The 9,223-nt window shown below is 39.2% G+C and overlaps 1 long non-coding RNA gene across 1 annotated transcript; it reads left to right on the top strand.

The window, feature by feature from the left end:
• Window positions 1-480: 480 nt before the first annotated feature.
• Window positions 481-4,078, top strand: LOC114147703 (uncharacterized). The gene is made up of 4 exons (XR_003596104.1): window positions 481-534; window positions 628-805; window positions 1,591-1,661; window positions 3,636-4,078. It is a non-coding gene; the product is annotated as an uncharacterized LOC114147703 (long non-coding RNA).
• The last annotated feature ends 5,145 nt before the right edge of the window (window positions 4,079-9,223 follow it).

Below are 9,223 nucleotides of genomic sequence, written 5' to 3'. Positions count from 1 at the left end.
TCTCAGGATTTAGAGATTCATGGAGAGGAATGTATCTGGTTTAGAGGTGGCAGGGCTTTTTTATTAGATCTTTGCAGATGGTCTGGTCCTGTGGACATATTGATAGAACATTGGACTAAGACACTCATCTAATAAACAACAACAACAAAAAAAGCCCAACAACAAATACATTCCAGATTACAAAATACAGCAGTGGGATATAATTGCATGGTTGAAGGAACCTTCAATACAATATCAAATCTACGTGGAGCAGTATTTTGTTTTAAAAAAGCCAGTTGAATGCAGTCAGTCAGATTTCTCACACTTAGTTTCTGTCAATAAATTCAATGCTTAAAATAATCTTGTTTTACGATAAAACGTGTTGGAGCTAGGATGCGGTGGGTTTTTGGCCTTATCGAAATTGGTAAATTTGGCAAAACGGTAATGGAAACACTTTTTTTTCATACAAATCACATGGTCAAGAACCGGATGTTGCCACTAGCGCCAACCACAAAGAAGAAGACGACAGGAAGTAGTTTAAAGATCATGGCGCTGGTATTCTTTTTTTAATGACTTTTCTCATGTACATACTTATATACGTGTGATTTTTGTACAAGAGCTCCTGTGTTACTTATTTTCTTTTAATAGTAACGCTGCGGTCTGCTGAGGAGTGTCTTGGTGCGCCCACCAGAGGGCCTCCTGACCTACTAGCGTAGCGCAGATCGAGATGGCAGAGGGAGAAAGAGCGTGAGCAGCGAGACATTTCGGCTTTTAACCTGCTGACGGACAGCTGTTTCGTTCACATTGGTGTGCGTTCGTGACCGAAGTAAGTTATGTGACATTGGTGACTGAAATGAGCGCTACGTCGTAGAGAAATGGGCAGTTAAGTTATGCTGTTGTGTTAGCCGTCGCTCATAGCTTGGACAGCTTAAGCTAAGCTAATACTCCGGTTTGTGTGTTTACATTTATTCACATTGGGTGCTTGTCTGTTGCTGTTAAGAGCCTTTATCAGTTCCATAGGCAGGTTAGAGACACGTACAGTCTGTTAATTTGGTGTGAGGAGTATTTTACGCTTTGCTTTTGTGTCACTTGGCAAATTATAGACCTCTTCGTGTTAAATTTCGCGCATGCGCACAAAATTGTCCTCTGAGGGCTTTTACATGCTATCCATAGCTGAGCTGGGAAGAACAATTACGTTAACTAAATGAAACCTGAAGATGTAGGTACTATTTATTTAGTGCAGTCCGCCACAGCAAAGGGGAAAATACCGCTAGAGAACAAAGCATAGGGACTTTTGTTTGCTCTCTGTGTGGGCTGCAGAGTTGTTGCCATAGTAACTGATAACAATGCCACATTACCCACAAAAAGAGCAGAACATTCAGTCCGTTACAGTATTATGTTTTTAAAACTTGATGTTTATTTTACGAATATTAATAAGTGATCGCTGTTGTATTTTAGCTACCGTTTCTGTTAGCTAATATAGATTAGCTAATTTAAACTACTGATGATCTGTCAGACTTGGTGTCACTTTTTTATTTTTTTCCTGAACTGAAACACACCAAATTACACTTTTTTTTTTGGTTAATCAAAACTTTTTCCTGACTTTTTCAGCTTACACCAATGGTAGTCATCATTGGCAAACACCTTTTTGCCCTCCAGCAGGGAGATGCAGGCGGGATCTTGTGAGCATGATGTTTTAATTGTGATTCATATTAAAACTGTGTGACAATTATGCAATTATAATTAAATTGCAATTGCGTAATTGTGATTTTTTGACATCAGCCAAATATTACAAAGTTTTGTGCACATTTATAATGGAAGCACAACTTTTGTTGAACTTATGCCATGATGAATGAAAGTGCTCACTTCTAGTAAGGTGTACTTCATAATGTGATTGGGGAATGTATATCAGCCATACATAAACCAGCACCTACAATTATTTCTGCTGTGTGGTGGCAGGGCTCTGCCTAAAAGATGAGGTGAGGAGACTCATCTCCTCGCCTCAAACAGCTCCCACCAGAGTTGCTGCTCCTGTACATCATGAGAAGTCAGCTGAGGTGGTTTGAAAATTTAGCTAATATGTCTCCTGGATGTCGCACACATTCCAGTGGTAGAAGACCTGGGGCAGATCTAGAGCTCCCCGGAGTAATCTGAATGTGCCTTGGGATCTCCCAGGAGGAGCTGGGAAGCGTGAGGGATGTCTGGGTTTTCCCTCTTGAACATTTTACCTCCATGACCCAATTATGAATAAGTGGGAGGCATTAGATAAATAATTCTTCGCTGGAATACATTTTGCACATCTAATTTAAATGTGTCCTCTATCTTCCTCCTTATGTTAGACAATTCTCACCTCACAACTGGTGGAATTTAATTGGCTCAAAATCTTGCCACTTGGAAACTGATTGAGAGAGCATTTACATCACTTCTGTTTAGTCCATTTGAGTCAGACTCATTTGTTTAGAAAGTCTGGATTGGTTGGAGAAGTGTGAATGAACAACCAAACTCTGATGCGGACCAAAGAAACGAACTCTGGTCTGCCGGTTGGCATGACCTCTGCTGCGGTTCAAAGGCGTGTTTGAATGCAAATGGATCGGAGACCGCTCTAAAAGCAGGAAGTGGACTATACCGCAAGGCATTCTGGGTAAATACAAACAAACTCGCTAAACTAGTGCTAGCGGGAGAAATGGCTCGTAGTCTTTTACCAAAGACAAAGGAGAAATCGCTAAAATCTGATGCTACTCCGTATTTGTTTTAAGTTTTGAAAAAAAGGAAGTTATGCTCAATGTCTTCTTCAAAGGCTTTCATGTTGTTTCCTTCAATGGTTCTTGGTACAGCGCCTCCACAGGCCAGTTGAGGAAGTTGTGCATCAAAACTCTGGAGATACTTTTAAATATAAAGTCACTGTGCTTTTTTTAAAACATATTTTCCAAGGATGAGGCACAATTACTTTTTAAAAACTAGCTTTTTCCAACTTCTTTAAAGCTATGTTTATTATAGTTTTATTCTTATAATCCACCTATTGGTCAAAACTAAAGAACTAAAGAGATGCATAATAATCACTCAATTAATTTTTTATGTTTTTGCCCTTGAAGAAACCACCATTTGTCCCTTTTTGTAGAAACGCATCAGGATTGAAGGTGTGGGATGTAAAACTATCATTATCAAGCTTCCCCATGCACTCCCATCTCAGCCCTAATTGCCTTTTTCTCCTTGTGATCATGTGTGTTTTGGACAAGATGTCCATCTATAACTTACAGAAGGAAGGACCCCCGTTCGGCTCGACCATCTGTCACCTGGGCACCTGCAGGGCCCTGAGCCTTGTGCTGAATAAAATTAAGACTTTGCAATAGCAAACGTCCAGTTATGTTTCACTCAGGCTCACACAGATTCACACTTCTTACTGTGATAAATATTCCTGTCACAACTGAAAAGACATATTACTTCAGAGTCAATTTTCTTCTTGTTACCCTTGATTATTGTGGGCTTTTTACCTGAATTTGCTGGATATTTTGTATTTTTATTCGGGCAGCTAGCGGGGACACCACTGTCCCGCTGAGACACAAATTAAAATGGCACCCAAGAAGGAAAAACTGACCACATTCCATCACTCCTTTCAAACTCGTCTTTCCTTGTGTTTTTTTTCTCCGGACTCGCAGGCGGAGACCCAAGGTCAGTGGAGGTCTGACGGGACGTTGATGAATGGATGTGAAGGGTGTCATCCTGGATAAACAGCGCCCGGGCCCACATGCTGCTACATCCTGAAAAATACGTCTGTTCCACCAGCAGCCCAGGGAAATAGTTTGGAGGTTTCACACATCCTTTCGATTGCACACTCTGTCTTTCTCTCTGCGTGGAACGTACATCATTCCCCGTGTACGAAAAGAAAATAAGGAAAATAACACATACCCATCTTATAGTCCGAACCACACAAACACACATGCGTTACACTGACACTGAAGGGTAATATCTGATACATGACACAGAGAACACTCTCCGTTTCCCAGTAAAGGTCACTGTTTTTTTGACAAACTGGATCTGCTAACATTCGTGCCTTCAACACGCTGTTACGGCCAAATAAATGCGTCTGTCTTCCGGCTAATCTCCGATCCCTCCCCGCCTCGCTCCTTCATGTCTCTGTAGATAAATAGCTTAACATAAAAGGCCTCTTAAAATATGACTTTGCTCCGACTTAAGTGGAGTAAACTGGAAGGATGAAGGAGCGGAATTGGAGGTGATGGTAGATCCTGGGACAGACCCAGACCAGGAAGCGTCAAGGACAGAGTGAAATCTTAACGGGGTACAGAAAGCCGTAAAGATGGAGAGATTGTTCAAACAAGGAGTGGAATGCATAAGAAAAAATGATTTATTGCATTCATTAAAAAAATTAATAAAATTCTCTCTTACTACAGAAAAAATTTACTGCTTAGCAGTGTAGACTTTTACAGACTATTTCACACCAGCTTATTTTGAGGACTCTGTGTTAAGAACCAGCTCCAAATGAAGGTCAGATTGACTGTTAGTGGTCTGTGTCCTCTAAACATTTAGGAAACTTAAAGAAAAGAGAGGAATAGAGATTTGGTTTCTTTATAATAAAATATCCTTTAGCTGCAGGTGTGATAAAACATGAATCGGCCTCAGTATCATCTGACTCATTGAATACTGAAATTTGTTTACATTTTCCCTGTCATTAACATTCAGCATCTGCTTCATCTGTTGTTCCCGAAGCTAATACCAGCAATGGTATTCAAACACAAATTTACACTTTTCTTAACTTTATGTTGCAGCTGTTCTGAGCTAACAATCTAAATAATCCTTTTGGCGTTAAATGAGTTAGAGAAATAAAAACATATTTTCTCAGATGGCGCTTTGATCATGGCAAGATTAACTGCAGCAGGAACCTCTAACCTTGGCAGATAAGATATTTCTACTCCACATCTGGACTTGACAGTATTTGCTTATACTACCTTGCAAGTTTTCCCAATCGATCAGACGGTGAGAACATTTCTTCTGCACAACCGTCGTCACTGTGACTCGGACTACAGTTTTCCTCTTATGAAATAATATTTGTATTAATTTGTCTGGACTCACTATGATGTTGAAGAAATATGTAGAGATCATCAGGTAATTTGATCTGTTCACCCTTTTATCGACCTTTAACCAAAAAAAAGAGAGAGAGAACAGCTTCTTCTCAACGATAGTAACCACCAGATCATGATGATGCCACTCCCGTGCTTCACCATGTTCTTCCTGGTCTTGGGCTTTGTTTTGACCATAGAAGAGCCACTTTTAACTCCATACCTGCTATGACAAATTATTATAACTCTGTTGTGCTTTTTTAAGTTTATTACAACTATTGTTGAATGTAAGCTGATGAATTCAATTCTGCTGATTGCATTTAATACATTTAATATTAGTTTATTATGACGATTATTAACTAAATACCAAGAAGTTACTTATTTTGAGTAATTCACTTTTTTCCATTATTTTTGCATTTTGTAGTGTGCAAAAATACCTCAAAGTCCTGAAATGTTAGTCAAACTAAATATTCGGTCTCAGTCTTGATCTTGGAAGATCCCGACTTGACGCCCTGCCTGGTGTATAAATAATCCTTCTAGTACTCTTCTCCTGACTGATACCTTTGAGAAATAATGTTCTTTTGATCCCTTACATTAGCCTCTCTGCAAACATTATTTTGGCAACAGGATGGAATGAGTAATTTTGTTAGGAAATTACAACTTTATTTCTGTTTAATCAGACTAATTATGCCAAACTATCCAAAGGCCAAACTATCCATACATCATAACAAAATCTGGCATTTTAACAGGGTTGTGCATATGTTTTAAACAGAATGAAATAGAGCCAGAAATATTAAACCTGCATCAGTAATACAAATATACAAATGATTACTGTACTGTAAGCTGCCAACAGCAGTGGCCAGCTGTCTGCAGAATGAAAAATGAAAGTATATATTTGGGGATATTTGATCAACAGGAAATAGAAGCTCTGAAAGCCACAGAAATAGTTCTTATCAGGGTCAAATCAAATAGCAGTTCTTTTCTAGACAATGATAAAATATAAAACAGTCCTGCAATATTAGAGGTTTGGAGTTACTACAGCTCACAGTGGACGAGCAGTCACCAGTTAATAACAGGGATGATTAATGTGCTGTATATTAAATTTTGTTAGCCTCAGAAAGATGTGATTACCAACAAAACCACAGCAGAAAAACACAATAAGAGCATACCAGATCACCACATGAAAGCTGATCCAATATCAGTGGATTTGTGTGTTGCAAGGCAACAACGGGGCGGCAGGATGCTCCTCGTCCCTCATTCAGAAAGGAATGATGGAAATGATCTCGACTTCCATTGATCCCTGTCTCAGGTTGATTGGAAATGATCAGAGTAGAGCTCAAATTTGTGAAAAATTCATGAATCCATTGGTATAATACAGTGTTGGGCGTTATATCACTTCAGAATGTTTGTTTGCACTTTATTATCGTCTGATATACCCATATCTATCCTATTGCAATATAATTGGAGAAGTATTTTTCTCACAATTTTGCATAAATCTCAGATTTAAATTTATTCAGAGTCCAATTTTTTTCAAGTCATATTTATATATATATATGTATATATCATTTTTATAACATTTCAAGATAACGGTTACCTGATTGTGCTACAAAATGGCACCATGTGCCTGGAAAACATACAATACTGCCAATTTACCACTTAGATGGGTTTTTATGTTCTTTTTGTTTCTGTTCTCTATATGATTGTATATAATTCTTGGATTATCTAATTTTTTTCTATACTATTTGGATGGAGTTTTTATATAACCCCAGTGGGCTTTTGCCTCTTCCTTGTTTATTTTTTTTATTTTTGTCTTGGTATCTTTCACCTGCATTTTAATTTTGCATACTAAGCTAAACGCTCCTTCCTGTGTGGCACGAAGAACCAGGTGGAAAACAAAAGAGAAGGGTGCATGTGGCGGGGGGAGCTCAGGGGCACGCGGTGCGCCCCTGAGGGAAGCGGGGGGTTCCTATACTGTACACAAGGTCACAGAGAAATATATGAAGTCTTGTCACAATGTGAAGGTTGAGCTATGGTCTCTATTGGTCCAGACAGTGACCGCCAGCGCAGGGCCAAAACATTTCCAGATGTCTGCCAACAGCGTTACTGGAGCTGGGTCTGTGTGCGAGCTCATGATTCTTGGGGGAGGGAGGGTTAACCCTGCAGGACTTTGCAAGGGAGAGAAGTGAAATGGAAATCAAATGACGAACACAGACATTAAAGTCTTTGCAGGGAGCAGGAGAGGGAGCAAGAGAGTTTGAGTCAGGGACATAAAACTGTGTGTGTGTGTGAGAAAGAGAGCGAGTGTGTCTATGTATGTAGATGTTCATCAAAACTAGAGACACAGACATTAAAGTGCTTTAAATTTCTTCCCTCTGAGTTTTTTGCCCAAAGGGGAATCTTTTAATCCGCTCCCCAACGTGCCGGCTTGCCAAGTATCCGACATCAATCACATCTTTTCATTTTTTTATGTTCATTTTGTATCACCATTTTGCACTTTGGTTCATCATTACTGTTGATAAATAGGCAAATGCATTCTTTGGGCAATGATTACACTAGAGGTGATCCTCCAGGGAGTCTGGATGATGAGATGGATTGAATTGTTACAAAAATGCTTCAGCTAAAAAGGAATTTAAATGTCAAACCGCTCCTGGACCAGGATTCTCTGCAGCTCTCGGTCTCGGGTGGGATTAAAAGACGAACAAGATTTCAAACATGATCTGTCATGTTCTGCATTAGCTGTCAGTAACTATTTCACTGGTGTTTATGTTATTAGATCCATTGTTGTAACTCAGCACAGACAGATTGGAGCAGGTGAAATTTGTAGAAAAAACATAATTTTGCAATTGCAGTGTTTCCATTAAATAGGAAACGCAATGAAAATCACAAGTAAATTAGTTTGACATGCTGTGCCATAACCCTCCAACTACTTCCTGTCATCTTCTTCTTCGTGGCTTGTGCCAGTGGAAACATCCACTGTTTCCACTGGCACCACTCCCATGCCAGTGGAAACATCACACCACTCACATTGATTATGTGAGTGGTGTGATGTGGAAAATGTGCTTCCATTGCAGTTTTGCACAAATTTTATGCTTTGTTGTTTTATTAGCCTTTGTCAGCCTTTATTTGATAGTGGTTAGATAGGAAAGTAGGTAAAGAGAGAGGGTGAAAGGTCAAAAGGTCATCAGGCCGGGCCTTGAACCTGTGTTGAAGACGAAGGTCTCCATATGTGGGTTGTGGTTTACCCCTGCACCACCACATCACTCACAGTTTTTCAAAATAAACCAATATGGCCAAAAACCATCTCGTCCAACCACCAAAACGTATCGAATAATTACTCTTTTTGAAATTGCCGTTATTCCATTCAGTTAATCCATTTTCCAAATGTTAAATTGTGCAATTATATAGTCAACGGAAATGCAACTTATGTGACGTTTCTACACTTGCACAACAAATCCCATTACTCTTAAATTAGATTTCCAAAGATTTCCAGGACATTGGTGAGAAAGTCACAGCATTTTTATGGAAACATAAAACAACAAGAAGCAGAAAAATGCAGTGAAAGTGAATAATTTCAGCGTTGATCCCATGTTTTCCTTCCCAACCAGAACCTCCACTCTACTCTCTGATCGGGCCTGTAGTACTGAGGAATGTTGGCCCGCCTCAGAACATCTCTGTGTTTCCCGTTCCATCTCATTTCCACCTGCTAGACATCCCATCTCGTCTGCGTTTCATGCCTACTAAATCAAAATAAGGAAAACAAAACTCCGCTACCACATTCTGTATAATACTTTAGCATACACAATGTCATCTCTAATTAAGCATGACTGCAGTAAAAGTGATGGATAGGGCAAAAAAAAATGTTACATAAGATTTGCAACTGTGGAGCAACATACTTGTATGAACAAGTATGAAACAAAACTAAATCTCTTGTTCAATGCAGACACTCTGTCTGCACTAATGAAGGGTCATTCACCTCTACATGATGATGGTCTGAGCTTACAGCAACTCACAAAATAAATAAATATGAAACATAACATTAATTTTCGTTTGCTAACATACGTGATGTAATACAAAAAAAAGAGAGTGACAGAAGGTAGAAGTTCATTAAATGGCACCAAATTGACAAATTATCCTGAATTTGAGTGATTTGTTAAATAATTAAGAAATGG

The sequence above is a fragment of the Xiphophorus couchianus genome, chromosome 7 (genome assembly GCF_001444195.1).
Source record: "Xiphophorus couchianus chromosome 7, X_couchianus-1.0, whole genome shotgun sequence".
Classification (NCBI taxonomy): domain Eukaryota; kingdom Metazoa; phylum Chordata; class Actinopteri; order Cyprinodontiformes; family Poeciliidae; genus Xiphophorus; species Xiphophorus couchianus.
Note: the sequence above shows the minus strand (reverse complement) of the source record. Positions and strands in the feature narration are given on the sequence as shown.